Source organism: Camelus bactrianus, chromosome 11 (genome assembly GCF_048773025.1).
Source record: "Camelus bactrianus isolate YW-2024 breed Bactrian camel chromosome 11, ASM4877302v1, whole genome shotgun sequence".
NCBI classification, from domain to species: Eukaryota; Metazoa; Chordata; class Mammalia; order Artiodactyla; family Camelidae; genus Camelus; species Camelus bactrianus.
This window is the reverse complement of record NC_133549.1, coordinates 64,525,632-64,542,602: the sequence shown is the minus strand read 5'-3', so window position 1 is coordinate 64,542,602 and position 16,971 is coordinate 64,525,632. Positions and strand designations below refer to the sequence as shown.

The 16,971-nt window shown below is 35.9% G+C and overlaps 1 protein-coding gene across 6 annotated transcripts in view; it reads left to right on the top strand.

Moving 5' to 3' along the window:
• The window catches only part of CTNNA3 (catenin alpha 3), a 1,350,411-nt gene that overhangs the window by 12,628 nt on the left and 1,320,812 nt on the right, over positions 1-16,971 (top strand). For 4 of the 6 annotated variants that reach the window (XM_074374088.1, XM_074374087.1, XM_074374083.1 and 1 more), the window contains exon 1: positions 13,611-13,815. The exons of the other annotated variants lie outside the window; for them this stretch is intronic. The gene's annotated coding sequence lies outside the window, so the exon portion shown is untranslated. Of the gene's footprint in view, positions 1-13,610; positions 13,816-16,971 lie in introns of those variants that run through there. 6 annotated transcript variants of the gene reach the window in all.

The following is a 16,971-nucleotide window of genomic DNA, read 5'->3' as shown; positions in this document are numbered from 1 at the left end:
ATAACCCTCTCAGACTTCAGACAATACTACAGAGCTGCAGTAACCAAAACTGGTGGTGTTGGCACAAAAACAGACATATGGATCAGTGGAACAGAGAGCCCAGAAATAAACCCACATACCTATGGTCAATTAATCTTCAACAAAGGAGGCAAGCATATACAATGGAGTAAAAGACAGTCTCTTTAGTAAGTTGTGTTGGGAAAGCTGGACAGCCGAATGTGAATCAGTGAAGCTAGAATACTCCCTTGCACCATACACAAAAATAAATTCAAAATGGCTGAAAGAATTAAATGTAAGACAGGACACCATAAATCTCCTAGAAGAGAACATAGGCAAAACATTCTCTGATAAATCATAGCAATGTTTTCCTAGGTCAGTCTACCAAGGCAATAGAAATAAAAGCAAAAACAAACAAATGGGACCTAATTAAATTTATAAGCTTTTGCACAGCAAGGGAAAGTATAAACAAAACAAAAAGACAACCTATGGAATGGGAGAATATATTTGCAAACAATGTGACTGACAACAGCTTAATTTCCAGAGTATACAAACAGCTCATTCAACTCAATAACAAAAAACAACTCAATGAAAAAATGGTCAGAAGAGCTAAACAAACATTTCTCTAATGAAGGCATGCAAATGGCCAATAGGCACGTGAAAAGATGCTCAATATCACTGATTAACAGAGAAATGCAGATCAAAACTATCACTTCACACCAGTCAAAATGGCCAACATTAAGTCCCCAAATGATAAATGCTGGAGAGGCTGTCGAGAAAAGGAAATCTTTCTACACTGTTGGTGGGAATGTAGTTTGGTGCAGCCATTATGGAAAACAGTATGTATTCCTCAAAAAACTAAAAATAGACTTACTCTATGATCCAGCAATCCCACTCCTGGGCATATATTTGGAGGAAACTCTAATTCAAAAAGATGTATTCACCCCATGTGTACAAGGTCCTACTACTGTATAGCACAGGAACTATACCCAATATCTTCTAGTAACCTATAATGAAAAAGAATATGAAAAAGAATTCATGTATATGGGTATAACTGAGTCACCATGCTGTACACCAGAGAGTAACACAACATTGAAAATCGACCATACTTCAATTTAAAAAAATACAATCACTTACCAGGATTCAGAGCTGGTAAAGAAATACTTGAAATTTAAGAACAATTAAAAATCAACAGGAAGCTAGGAAGCCACCAAGAAAAAAAAAGTTACGGTGCTGAGTGAAAAAAGAAACAGTGAGATCTATAACACCATTTATGTGAATTAAAAATATACAGCCACAAAACAATGCACATCCTGAACAAATACAAGCACAAAGGTTCACTTTGGGTATATTAGAGTAGTTGCCTCTGAGGGTGTGGGGAAAGAGAGGTGGCTCAAGTGATAAAAGAATACAGTAACAAAAAGAGTCTTGTATAGACCAATTGTGACGGTTGTAAACTGAGGGGGAATATGATTTACTCATTTACCTGAGAGTGAAAAGAAGAAAGATCAAGATCAAATCTATAATAGTAACAAAAGAGAAAATAAATTGGAATGAGTTTAATAAGAAATGTAGAGCACAAATAGGATGAAAATTCAAACTCTTCTGAAGTGTATAAAAGATAACTTGAATTAATGGAAACACAGTCCTTGATCTTGTTCTTGTGGAATTCAGTTTTCCCTAAATTGTTCCATATATTCAGTGCAATCTTGAAGTATTAATAGGATTTTTGGGGGGTTGGATAAGCTGATTCTAAAGGTCATGTGAAAAACAAAAATGTGTGAACAGCTGATAAAATTGTGAAATAGAAGAGTAATAATGAGTGACCAGTCCTAATAGATATTCATATGGGGGAAGTATAACAGGAGCTTTTATAGAGCTATAATATTTGAAAAAGTTTAATATTGGTCTGTGAATCAACAGAATAGAAAGCCCCACAACAGACCTCCATATATGTGAGAAATGAGTGTACAATCAAATTCATTTAAGATTAGTGAGGAAAAGAATTGATCAGAAAATGATATTGGGAAACCTAGCTGTTTATTTGGAGGAAGAAAAATTGAGTTTCTGCCTTATTTCTTTCATCAGAATCAATTGAAGATGGATCAAATTTAAACATTCAAAACTAGAAATACTGGAAGAAAATATGAGTACATTCATAAATTAGAAGTATTAGATGGTCAGATAGTTCACATGGTCATCATTATCATCATCATCTTGGAGTAGTGAATGTTATTTCTTTCTTTTTCTTTAATTTTATTTTTTGGGGGGAGGTAATTAGTTTTGCTTATTTGCTTATTTTTAGAGGAGGTACTGGGAATTGAACCCAGGATCCTGTGCATTTGAAGCATGCACTCTATCAGTTGAACTACACCCTCCCCAGGAATGTTATTTCAAGTAAGAAACAACACCCAGGTTCAACAGGGGCAAAGATCTGTATATTATGATTGCATGGAAATTATAAATTTCTGCTTAGTAAGAAATAACTAAGTAAAATCAATGAATCGGTGATAGATTGGCAGGAAAAGATTGACAACATCTGTATGAGATGAACCAATTTCCTTAAAATCTAAAGTGTTTTTATAGTTAAATGTGAATGCAACCAGTGGAAAAATAACAAGGAACAACAGGTCATGTGTGGGAAATGATGTACAGATAGCTCATATACAAACAAAATGATCACTATTACTACTCACAATTAAAGAAATACAAATTTTACTTTTTAAATGAGACCACTTTTCATTCATCAGATTGGCAGAAATAAAAAGTTTGATAATGCAGAGGGTTGGTTAGCGTGTAGGGAAATGGATAATCTTAGGGATTGGTTGGAGGGTGTTTTGCGGGAAGCTCATTGGAGAAAGAAGAGCAAATATTCTGTGTATCTGTATGCTTTTACTACTGAAAGATAACCACTCGGCAAAAGAAAAATTTCTTATCCTTAGTATATTTGTATGCTTTTAATTAGGGATTGGTATTTGGAACGTCAAGGAAAGCCAGATGGTAAAGGGCTTTGAATGCCAAACTAAAGACTTTGTATTTTATTCTGGGAGCTCCCTGAAAACTTTGTATGCAGGGTAATGAAATAATTAGATAATTTTAGAAAGAATTCTGTGATAGTAAAGTGGAGAATGGATTGGTGGGTTTATGGTGTTGTGGAGGTAGCTAACAGTTGAGAAATCACTTAGAAAGCTATTGTAGTAGTTCAGATGACTATTGACAAGATTTTGATTTGGAACAATGGGAATTGAGAGCGAGAATTTAGAATCACTTGGAGAAATAGAAGTCTCTTGTCCTAGGGGATACTAGAGGGGCAGATCTTATTATATAAATGTAATATAATAAATTAATATTTCTATTAGGTGAAGATAAAGTAAAATGATTCATACAGAGACTGTAGCCTCATTGTCTTATTAAATAGTAGGTGCTCTGAGAAAGTAAAAAGTTGAAAATAAATTGTAGTGGGAGTACAAATGACATAAGTTTATAAAAAACAGAATATGGCTAATATATATTACCTGTTTGTTTATGGAATCCTCACCTGAGCACTGGCAAACTGCAATATACTATTTAGAAACTTCCCCAAACCTCACTAAATGGTTTTTTAATTGCTAAAAATAGACTTCTTGCACTTGAATAAAGGCTGACCATAGTGGAAGCAGCTGATTTATGCCATAGGACAGCAGTAGCCTTGGGATTTGGTGATTTGTGGCATAAACCCTGGAAAAGGTACCAGGTACCTCTTAAAATGGGATATGGGAAGAAAGAAGCTGAAAACTGGAGTGTTGGCCAAAATTCTGTATAAGAAAGAGTCTCATAGCCCTTTCCCAACCATCTAGTCCTCTTAATAGAATGCTGAGGAATGGGGAAGCCCTGATTTGTGATTACCAATTTCTGTGGTGTGCATACTCCTAACCATGGCCATTTTCAAATTACCTGCATGATGTCACTGAATGCAGAATTGGAAAGAGCTGCTCACAGTCAGCTCTTTCACCTGTACCTCATCTCAGTCCACACTAGTGAGATGCACATGCCTCTCACCAGCAATGGATTGTCATTTCCACCTGGCCTGTAAGTGATCCAGTTCGAGAGTACCATCCCAAGGGCCTGCTTTCGGAGCCCACTCTTCATATAAACAGTCTTGGCTTGGATTCTCCCTCAAAGCAAGAGCCTGAGACAGGGGCTTGTGTCTAGGCGGTTTATTTGAGTGGTGGCAACAGGGAGCAGGGATGAGAGATTGGGCAGAGTAAGGAAAAGAGAAAATCTTGCATTTTCAAAGTCACTGTTGAGCCCAGCTGGGACTTGATGCCACCTAGAACCTTCTGAGGATTGTGTAGAATGCTCCTTAGAATTCTCTACCAGGGAGTCACCTGGAAGGAGCAATTGTCTACCAGTTCCTTCCCACTGGTTGTGTGTTAATCCTGGACGCTCATTCCTGGGAACATCTATGGATATGCACATACTGAGTGGGCTCCTTGTGTTATCTGTGGTATTGGAGAGGCCCCGTGGCAGACAGTGAAAGATGGGAGGTGTCATACTGATAATGCGAGGGTGTTGTGGCCTGCTGGGAACTATCTTCCACAGGTGTGACTGGAGTCAGAGGTGAGGCTCAACAGATGTGCGCAGGGCCTCAGAAGTTTTTGATACAGCCGATACTCCTTGGTTTATAATGTTTTAAAAGGTGGACTAAAAACATTTATTCACAATGAAGCTACTGCTGTTTAGGATCATGTGTCTTGTGGGATTAAATCGCTTATCAGAGAACTGAGACAGTTTAGGGGGCAAATGTAGTTTTTCTCCCTTTTCTTGCCTCTTCCTCAAGTAAAGCTCTGGGTTATGCAGCATTTCTGTGTCATAAGAAACCCACAGAAAGGATTTTATTCAAGTTCATAAACATTGAAAATACATGAGCAAATATATATTCATTCATTTAATGAATATTTAATATTAGAAATGTGAAAATATAAACTTAATTTATGAAACCATGAAGCCATTTAAAAGGTCTTTATAGGTGTTTTATAAGGGATAAAGGATGATATAAAACAACTGTGATGAGATTTAGGCCTCACATTTCTTTTTTGTTTCTTTTAGATACTATTTCTAGAAGTTTTAATGCTTTTACTACTTAATTGTAGGTCTTTGCTGTGATTTCTTTCCATTTAGTAAAGGAATAAAGACAAAATATCAATGTAGTTTCAAAGCTACATCTCTAAACCTCTTTCTCCTTGACAGTTTCTTTTGGGATATCCTTATGTTATTTCCTCTCTTTGAGGTAAGTAGCTGTGAATTGTGTATTTGATTGCCTTCAGGTGTTTGTAAAAATTCAAGGAGAGCAAGCAGGATAGCAAAAACTGGATGACATGATTCATGCTTTGCCTCACCTTTTTTAAGAAAAAGAAGAACAAAAACGAGAGCTGGTCTAGTGTTAATAAAAAAGATTCCTCTCGTAATTTCTTTTATCTATTACTCACCTTCCTTTGTCAGTCTTTTTTTTCTGAACACTTCCCAAACTAGTGAATAGTCTGAGAGCTTATGAAATTCTGCTAGTTGTAAATCCCAGTACTGAATTAAAAAAATTTGATTCTTAGTGTTTGTACAAATTTCTGAGGTGAAACATGAACTTTGTGTATGAACAAGAGGAAACTATTGAGATTATTAATAGGAGTTTTAACTTACTTAAATTCACAATTAGAAAGTGTCTGTGAATCATGGCCTAGTTTATCAGCTACTGAGGTTTTCCTTATTTTTGAATTAGAGATATTAATTTGGTCCCTTTAGAAGTATAGCTACCATTTATTGAAGACTTTATATTCCTCAAATTTCTGAGTCTCAACAACTGTATTATAAAATAAGGTCACATATTCTTTTAGTTATCTAGATTCCAGTGGCTTGAGTTCCCACTGTCTTAGTCCCAGAAATCAATCCCTTAAGGTGTTTCTAGGCTATTTCTGTGTCATTCCCAGAGCTCTCTCGGTTGTGTCTAGGAAGAGGTCCATCATGTTTTCCTGTTTGGGACTCCTAGTCATGCTGCTGCCCTGCTGCTTTTACTCTTGTTCTCCAGGTTGATTTTCCATCCGAATCAGGAAATAGACCCTTTCCTTCCACAGGATAGCTTCTTAACCAGAGTTCATAGAAAGAAGCAGGATAAAGAAAAGACAATAGATATAATAATTATGACAGTACCTGTGACTGTACTCAAAATCCCATTGTCCAAGTTCTGGACCATCTTCAAGGCTTCCTTGAAAAGTGTTCGTCTAACTTGTTTCCATCTACTACTATTATGAACATGCCAGCTTGCTCTCCACTGTGGGAACTCTCTGGCTTATCTCTTCTACCCGGAGTCTAGGCTCCCAAACCATGGAACTTCAGAGAAAAGGAACTTCCCGTTTTCAGCTAAAAACCTGGCTGTCCACTTTTCATTGTCCTGGATAAATGACGATGGGAATATCCATTCTTTTCAGGAGAAACCTCACTCCCTAACTCATAGGATTTGGTCTGGCCCTGTGGGTGCTGCCCATCCTGTCGTTTCCTCCAGGAAATTACCATAGCTGTCTTTAATACAATTCCTAGAAATCTGAGTTATTCTCTTAAAACCGCATTTGGGACTTAAGTAGTCCATTTCAGGTTGTACTATGGTATTTCATTTAGGGCTCATTATAGGGTTTTTCCTTCCTTCTTTCTTTTTTCCTACCTTCCTTCCTTCCATTCATCTATCATCTATCTTTCAGCCTTGGGGCTCTTGTAAACATGCAATGTTTTACATTAGTGGTTCTTAATCCCCTGTCTCCCTGCTTGCTCCAGGGATAGACAGTTTTGGTTATCATAGTAGCTGTGGAGGTACATTTGGCATTTAATTGTCTTGGGCCAAAGAAGCTGGAAAGTTTTGTAATGTGTGAAACTCTTCCCTGAAATGAATTGTCGCACATTCCTTGCAACTTTCAAATATCCCACTGGACATTCATGTAGGTCCTGCTTTTAATTTTTTAAGCCTGGAACCTAACTCTGATTTTACTTATCAACACAAATTTGTTGCAGTATTTAACATACATTGTATTCTCCAGAAATGTGACCACTTGGGTATATTAAAGGAAGATTATTCTTGTTTTGTTCTTTATTGTATCAAAAGTTGTTCACCATTTCAGAAAAATTACATCACTATTTCAGTGCTGCTTGTGGTATTTGAATTGCCAATACAACCCATCCTTATCAATCTACATTTGTAGCTGTCACATTCACAGTGATTCTATGTATAAGGAGAAAAGTGACTCTTTTATTATGTGTTCCAGGGTAAGTGTGCCTGAGCACTTGCATAATGAAATGCAAATATATAATTTATGTAAGTACATATGATATATATAAACAACATTTATGTATAAAATATGTTTTTAAAAACTCAGTATAGATGGTCAATATATAGTAAGTAACTATGAATTTCATTTCAGGATATTAGAAAAGGACATTGGAAAATATTCGTTTTATAAAGGGGGTATAAGTTCTGATGGTTTTGAGGACCATGTAAATTCATACAGGGAAAAGAAACGGTTCTCTTCAAGAAGCAATAAAACTTTGCGGAGACATACCTCTCTGAATTTCTCTGAATGAAACAATAGTCATTTCCTTCAATACATTTAGGTGAAACTTGCTTTATATTTACACAGCTAGACAATCTACTATGTTTGTTTTCTTAGAACAAATATACAGTTTGTCTCAAAGGTAAACTTAACCTAGTACTCTTATGAGGCCGAAGGTGATTCTAACTTTTATATGATATCAATACTACCACACCTCTTGTTGAGTGCCTCTAGTCTATGATGCTATATTACTTGTTTACATTGTGTAGTACTAGCTTTTGAGGTTAGAATCACAAATACAAGATAATCTCCTTAACATTTTAACAGCTGTATCAATTAAAAATTAAGTATGTTAATCCTTTAGAAGTAATTTATCTCTTGTTTAAATAGTTTGAAATAAAAAGACAGGTTCAATGACAGTAAATATTGATTTTATTGTAGGTGTTCTGTATCTCTGAAAATGTAATTTTCCATGCTGCAAGAGCAAGTTGTTTTTAGAACCATCAATACAAGGTGCTCTGGTGTATTAATATATTCAGGGGACTGATAGGGTAGTTAATTAATAAAAGAAATGTCACCCAAAAGGTCTGTGCTGGGAACTTTCATTAACAAGTTGAAAAAGAAGTAACAAAGTAATCAATGAACTAAAGCAGACATGATTGACTGTAATTACTGTGCTTGTTAAGGTTATTGACTAACAGCAAGATGAGCTGTCAGAGTTGAGGCATGGCACTTTGAGAAAATTAAATGAGAAAAATTAATGAGAAGAACATTCATTTTAGCCCTTCTCTTGTCACCAAGGCAATAAAGTTAATGTGTCAATTTTAGTAGTTCTGAAATAGTTAAATTGAGATTTAAAATTTTACCATAAATATATCCTGACTGGCATTTAAATGCTGTATGTAGGTTTACACAAAGTGAAATAGAAGGAGAGGGAGAAATTAGGTGATAAATGTAATATATAAAGATAACAAGCAAGACAACTATAGTTTATATCAGAGTAGTAGTGGTAAAGGTGGAGAGGCAATGGATTTCACGGAGAGCTGAGAGATAAAATTAATAAAATGCCATTTATATTATGCTGACAACTTTCATTTCTGCATCAAGGTAAATATAACTCCCTTCAGGAAAATTTCCTGGATTACTCCCTCCTTCTAGTGCTATCTTTTCTTCCTTTGAAACCCCATAGCTATTGATGCCTTATCTTATATAGTTAATTTTCATATGCTGTGCTGTTATAGACACTACCATTGTCCCTAGCTTTTATTCCAGTGGTGAAGACAGAATAAGTAAACACATAAGTAAATATGTGAAGTTGTGATAAGTGACTGGGAGCAGTGAGATAAGGTAATCAGGTAATAGCTCTCTGAGAAGGTGAGGGATAATATCAAGGATGAAAATGAACCAGACGTATACATAGCTTGGAGAAAATGATTGCAGACAAAAGAACAGCAAGTGCAATGGCCCTAAGGGAATTAGCTTGGGTATTTTATGAGCAGAAAGTATAACTGAAGTCAATGAGCTAGGGGGAAGAATGCTGTGAGTCATGGTGGGAGAAGTTGACAGGAGTCAGATCATGCAGGGCCTTGTAGATTTGGTAAATAATTTGAACTTTGTGCTATTAAGCAATAAGAAACCATTGGATGATTTTAAGCAGGAGAATAACAAGAGCTAACCTGTATTCTGAAATATCATTTAGATGCTATGTAGAGAATGGATTGCAAATGCTTCAGAATAGTTGGGGTAGGGGAGATAGAGACGAGTGGATGTGTTCAAGATAACTTTTGGAAATAGGGTTAATGGAAATTCTTGATGATTGTGAGGGAAAAGAATGAATGAAGGATGACTGCTAGGCTTTTGCTTAAGCGATTAGGTGATAGTACCAATTACTAGACAATGAATGACAGAAATAGGGTTTTTCCCCCCTTCCATCCCTTAATTTTTTTAATTATTATTTTTTAATTGAAATATTATTGACCTACAACACTATGTTAGTTCCAGGTGCACAACATGTTGACTTGATATTTCTACACATTATAAAATGATCATCATGAAAGAAATAGATTTGAGAGGCAGAATCAAGAACTCTTTTTTGAGACATACTAAGTTTGAAAGGTATATTTGCTATCCAGTTGGAGACAGCAGTTGGATATATGCCTCCGGGGCTCATGAGAGAGCTCTGGGTAGGGGATACAAATTTGAGAACCATTAGCATATGATTCTCATATGAATGTGTGACTGGTTTATTGAGTGAACTAGTTTGCTTTCTGTAATCCCTGAATTTCACTTTGCTCTGCTGCATCTCCCTTTCTTATTCCTTAATGACACATTGGGTGGGCTTCATAACTTTCTGGCCATTTTAAGTTCTTTAAAGTCTACTTAGTCCATTTTAAAACTTTCATCTCATTCCAATTTAAATCTCATCTCCTCCCTTTCCTCCAGCAATGATTAGATATCCTCTTGAGGGACTTGAAATGGGGAAGGAGCAATATTTACTCTTTCACCCCTTCTTCTGTTCTGGTATCTTCAAGGGGAGAAGAGTACTTGGCCTAATTCCCCTAGTTTTTCAAGTCCCCTAACTTCTGGTATTGGGGCCAGGAGAGAGAATAGAAAAGGAAGAATATGAAGCTCTTTTCTTTACTGATTTTTAGTAAGTCCTGGAGTGAGATGTCTGCCGTCAGATACTGGAAATTCCTTAGTGTGCAGTGTACACAGGTGGCTTCTATTTCTTTCATTTTGAGTTTTAGTTGCCAATTCTGAGCAACAAGAAAAGTCCCACTCAGCATCCCATTATAGATCTCATTTAAAGCCATAGGATTGGATGAGGTGTCCCCTGAGATAACAGTATAGATTTGGCCAAATGAAAGTTGTTGGCAGACTTAAAAATGGCCCTTACTGGCAGTGAAGGGGGCAGAAATCTCATGGAATGAGCTATGGGGTAAACAAGAAGTGAAAACATAGGGTGGCAGGCAACTCATTTGGGAAGGATTGTGATGAAGGAAGCATAGAACTTGGAGGAGCAACTAGAGGGAGCTGTAAGGTGAAACTAATGTTTGATATTTTAAAATTAGAGGTAGTGGCCCATTTTTGTGCTGATCATTAGAGAAGGGGAGATAATGCAGTACATGGGATGATAATGAAGGAGCAGTGTCCTCAAGAAGGTGGAAGAAGAAGGATCCAGAGCTGAAGAGGAGAGATTAGCCTTTGGTAGGAGCAAGGGTGCAACTTGAATTGTAATAAGAGAGAAGACAGAAAAGATAGGGCTCATGCCCATGGTTTTATAGATTTGATGATGAGATAAGGGACATTTCCCAAGATGAATGGGATAGGAGAGCTGGTTAGTAGCTAATAACAGGGTAGGTGGGAAGTGAGAGTGGGAAACATCTTTTTGCTACAGTACATAAACCTTGAAACAGGAGCAGATTCATTTAGATTCACCTAAAACCCCCAACTAAGTGCCGGAACTATTTATTACGTATTTTCGGAATAAAATGATTTTAATTATTACAAACTAAAATTATTCTCAGCTTTAAATCTCATCTTAAAATGATGTTACAGCTGTTCAGAAAATTACACATTTTTTAAAGCCCCAATCTGAAATTGCCAATATTTTGAGGTGTCATACATAGAATAAAATGGACTCATGGGTCATGCAAAAACTACTTTCATTTTTTAAGGGATTTTAATGACAAGAAGAACCTGTATTTCATTCTGATTAAAGAACTGATTGCACCCTGAAAGGCTTATTTTCCAGGAGGGACTGCTGATAGGGATAGAATTGTTTTCTTTTTGGAGGCCTCCCTTCTGTGCCTTTAATCTTCTAGCCAACCCCTGACACAGGGCTCTGCATCCACGGCTCCTCAGTACATGTGGTTGAGTGAGTTTGTCTGGGGCCAGCCCTGATACCTAGAGCAAAGGCACACTTGATTTCCTTGGGTAGATTTCTACAATGGCCTTGATTTATTCTCTTTTCCCTTTTTTTTCCAGCCTCTCTATCCCTAACCTTGGTTTGCTTGCAAGAGGAATGTGAGCCAAAACTTTAAAGTTTGGAAAGTATAATGAAAGGAAACAAATAAATAGGGAAAGAGAATAAATACTCAACAAGACTGGGCAAGGTGACAAGATGGAATTACTGTGAAAATCTGGAAGGGGGCCAGGGTGCAGAATGCAGCGGCTGTGTAGTTTACAGGAACTATTTAGTGTTCAGCATGCTTCAGTGATCACCCAGAGAAAGCCAGATTTTTCTGGTTTTGTTTGCTACCCTATAGTTAACTATGGAAATGTGACATAGGTGATCTGTGTTTTCTGTCAGCCAACTGATATGAATACAGAGGACCATGGGGCCTCTGCTCATCAAATTCGACGTGATTTGAATTGCTAGGAGGAGGACCTCTTGTGGCTATAGTGGGGAATACTTCAGCTAAAACCTGTCTCAATGGCTTCAGACATTTTTATGAGGGAATTAAAAAAAAAAAAAACAAAAACACAACAACATTTACTCTATAGAGCTCTTTAAAACTACATTTCATATATTCATAATATTTAATTACTTTGGTGACACTAAATACTGTAATTGCATCTGTATTGCATCAATAAGGAGTTCAATGTAATTTGAAGCACTTCAGATTTTATCCACTTAATTCACATATCCCTTGAAAAGTAGATAGAAAGAGAAGGGGTTTTCATCTCCATTTTGCAGATGGAAAGTAAAAGTACAGAGCAGGTAAGTAACTTATTTGTGGCTTTAAAGCAGGGGCAGGCTGACTCATAAAAGAATTTGGCTATCTAATCTTGGGCTCAATTCCACAGTCTGTGTTTAGAAAACATTCATTATTAAAGCTCTAAAACAAAAACTTCTATTTTGCAAGTGTCAAGTGATTTCTTTATTCAAGAAAAGATGGATTGAGAGACATAAAACTTACTCTTTGTTTTCACTGTGAAAAGAGGCTATTCCTAGATTCTCTAGGGGGAAAAAGCTGCTTTAAAAGAAATCTGGGGAGGACGGTATGTTAGCAACTAAGAATCTTTAGATAAATGTAATGTCAATTATACACACTTTAAAGGAAGCTACATAGAAAATACAGTTATTTCCCAGGTTTCCCTAGAAAAGATATAAAATGAAACCACCTTCATAGTTGCTTCTCTCTGACAATCTCCAGACCCTGCCCTTTCCTCTTGGCTCCCTAATTTGTTCTAAGAGTGACTGTGTAGCTAATAATAAATGCCTTTTTAAAATTTTGAATTCAGCCTTTTAATTACAGAAATACTAAACTCAAATGAGTAGTTTTATTTTAGGGTCAATTATCACCTACTGTTTTAGAAGCTATTGGAAGAAAGTCACAAAAGTAGTAAGTCTAAGGAAATACGGTACAAGTTCAAGTGGGGTATCAAGGAATAGATGAAGTGATAAAGCATAAGGCAGGGGTATGGGAGATTGTTCCAGTGAATCTTACAATGCTGTGGGAGAGGAGATCAAAAAAGGCAAGTGGAAATATGAAAATAGCCATAGAAAAAAATTAATTGGAAAGAATTTTTTTTTTGTGACTTTAACAATGGTTTCACCTGTGGAGTTTTGGTGAATCTTCACTTTACATTCTTTACTGATAATTATGTTGCTCTACATAAATTCCAGAAGCAGAGTGTGATGCTTGGTGCGAGGGTATGAGACAGGTAAGATTTCAGTCGAAAAACACTGTCTTAGATATGACACATCATTCTATGGTACTGAAGACACTGAATTTTATATAACTGATCTTTTGATATGTGGATTTCCTGGACTCTTATTATCCCTGCTTTATCATTTTTTACTCTCAATAATTCCAGACTTCAGCTTTAATTAGATGTAAGAGGTCCTTGTTTTGGAAAGGGACTAGAGAAATGCAGATCTAACTTATTTAGAGCTTCCTGACAGCTATGTTTGTAGATCTCTAGGCAAAGTATGTGTCTGGCCTTTTTCAACAAAGTATTTTCAGTAACAAGTTGTCAGTGAGGTCAGTGACTAGCAGTTCAGGATTAGATACCACCCACCCTGGTTTGTAACCTCCCCCTTCTTTCTCATCCTGGGTGAATGACGCTCAGCTAAAGTGACTGCCCCACTGTCACTGCCTCTCAGTTTGGTGCTCTGTAACTCTAACTCTGTGACTAACCAAGAAGTCTTCTTTTTTTTTTCTTCTCCCAACTTTGTTTTTTTGGAAAATTCCCTTCAAGAGCCGATTTTAAATACATTTACTTTATAGGAAGCAACAGAAAGGTAAGAGTCGAGTTTGTAAAAAGAGGAGCTGGACTTCAGTGCATTCTTCTTTCTGTGTTGAGATTGCTCTGTCTTAGTTATATATTGTAGGTTTAAAATGTGGGATTTCTTTCTGAATTAAAGAACATCGCATTATTATATAAAATGGGAATGTTTTGACTGGTTATGGTGAGAAATAGAGGCTTTCACGCTAATTTTAAAGTTATAAATAACTTTCAATCTAGTGCCAGGGGAAGCTAGTAGCCAAGGTCGTGCTTTGCATTCAGAGAGTTTCTGGCTATAAAAAGCCGATTGGGATCCTGTGCAGGAAAAGATAAGCTATGGCCTGGATGCTTGTGCTTTGGCATGGGGCTGGGGCAAAATATTTGAAGGGATTTTACTGTCAACCCAAAGCTTGTTCACAGTAAATGGAAGATTTTAAAAACGAGATAGTGGCAAGAGCTTTAATTTTAGAATTTAATATTTGTTTTATATATTTGTTTTATAATTAGCAGTATTATTAGGAGGTTGAGGAATCTCTCAGAATCTTTTTACCACCATTTGTAATCAAATAAAAATCATACTATATGAGATAAATATGAGAAGTAATTATCAATCATGTAAAGAGAAGGGCACTATCTGATGGTGTCTGAGTAACTGTGAGCAGTTGCTCTCAGTAGCAATGAGGACAGAACTGGAAGGAATAGTGCAAAGGGAAACAAGAAATTTGGGTTAGGCATCAGGAAGTTCATTGACTATGGAGGTTTTGAGTCACTGACATACACCACTAAGAAAGATAGTTGCAACATCTCTGAAGATACATGAGATCCAATGATTTGCTTAAAACAAACGTGGGAAAAATAGGATTTCATATTCGCCTTTGTTCTGGGTTTTTGGGGCTAGCTTTTATGGACAGAGAAAGGTCAATGTATTGAGAATAATTGCTATTTAGAGATGTGGAATATCAATAGTCGAACTCAAATGGCATATTTGGATGGATTATTAAAATTTCATTAGCTGCTATAAAAAATTAGCTCAGTTGTAGCATAGGACAAATTTGTTACGTGGAGAAACCCAAAATTCACACAGGATAGATATAGCTATTTCCTTTTGTTGCATCCTCTACATAGTCTGTGTCTTATTTGAGTAAAATATTGGGATTTTTTATAATAAAAATTCTTTTCTTTTCATTATGAAAGTAATATGAGCTCATTGTAGGAATTTTGAAAGCACAGAAAAACTTATCTGTAACCTCACTGATGCATTTTCTTTTAGTCTTTTTTCTCTGCACAGCTTTAGTAAGATGAATTATAATAATACTATAGATAAAATTTGGAACCTATCTTTTTCATTTAACCTGTACCAAAACATTTTCCACATGATATTACTTGTTCTGCATAAATATTGTTTTAGATTTCTGTCTAACATTCTTCCAAGTGAATGGATATAGTTTTATTAATGATTGAATATTTAGGTGCTATGGTAAATGTATGTGTACGTGTCTATGAATTTATTTATTTTAAAGGTAATTTCTTTAAGCTCTGTTCTTAAGTGTGGACTTGTTGGATTAGAGAGCATTAGAGTTGAAGGCAAAGGTTGTGATTTTTAAGATGAGTTTTTACTGTTTTTCTTTTAAGTCATTGTAAAATTCCTTGTGAATAAATGAAATATTTATTGAGTGTCTGTGAGATGCAAAACAGTTATCAGGCACATAGATATTAATGTACTTAGTATTTGGAAGGACAGAATCTCCTCTACTTACAAAACTTCAGTGTATGAACTTCCACACCTATCGACAAAGCTGTATGTTAAAATGCTTCAACTCTGTCTGAAACCAATAGACAGTATTATTGACTGCTTACATTACTTTGGATTTTGAACAATAGAATTTATAAATAACTTTTGTTAGAGGATCATCTATGTATCATTCTGACTTATGTGAATTTTATGACCCAACGTGAGAAATAGCAGAATTAGGAAGAACAAATATTTTATAATAAAAGTTTGTGGAAATTAGAATTATTTGGAGAAAATCTATAGGTAGCAAAGTGGAAAGAAAAAGGATAGAAGGCACATGCAAAAGCAGAGATTCAGTATTGGGATTTTCTGCTTGGGGAAACATGAGAATGGAATAAAGCATGTGTAGGCTGGGAGTCAGGGAAGATATGAAATTTTAATTTTGTTATTGTTGTTGAATTTGGGAATTATAGCTGTAGGAATAGAACATATTGAAGTAAAAAAAAAGCTGAGAAATTTGTAAGAAATAAAATTGTTTTATTTTTGGAGGTGGTGGCTGGTATAGAGAAATCAAAATGGAGAGAAATGGAGGTACCAGTGTTTGGTGGGAGGTGAGGTATAAGGTTGTGAATTCTTAAAGAATATATTCTGACTGTATTAAATTTTTTTAAGTGTGGAATTTTATTTTTCCAGTGATATTTAGAGAAAGACCATAGTTCTAGAAGGGTGGGGGTTCCATTCTTTATTCCCTCTGAACTTCTGTTTGCATGTTTCTATTTTTTCTTTGGAATAGAAAGGATTAAGACTTAAGTAGAGAAGTTGGCAGCCCAGGCCTGCCTGAAGAGAAACTATGTGCTTCGTAATGAAGACTTAAAAATAGTGTTTATTTATGGATCATTGGCTCATGGGAATGTTAGTCTAGAGACTCAAAAAGCATAATTTTCTAAATCTTGTTTAGATACTGGATTTTAAGTGACATGATATTATGGGGTGGAACTCCTATGTTTAGCCAAGTAGCAAATCTAATGGAAAATGACAGATGATTGGGCCTACAGAATTTTTGAAAATGAACATGACTATTAACTGTTGCACCTGATTTTCACATGTTCAATTACTATTTTAAACTACATTGTTGCTGTCTGGGGCACAGCCGGTATTCTGCTACTAATTTAATCACTAACTTCCAGGGTCTGAGAAGTGACTTTAAGTTCCTATGTGTAAAATAGTAAGTTAGGTCAAGTTTATTTGGCATCCTTACTCCATCACCTCTTTTTCCTGATTTTCATTATCCTAACCCATATGCTTGTGCTGTTTCAGACCCCTCCATAAATGGTAAAATAGATTCGATGGCAGAGGCAATGTTTGGCACAAATTAAGACCCTCAAGTACTGACACTTGAGCCCTTTAGGCTCTACTGTGTATTAGCACTGTTCAAAATGT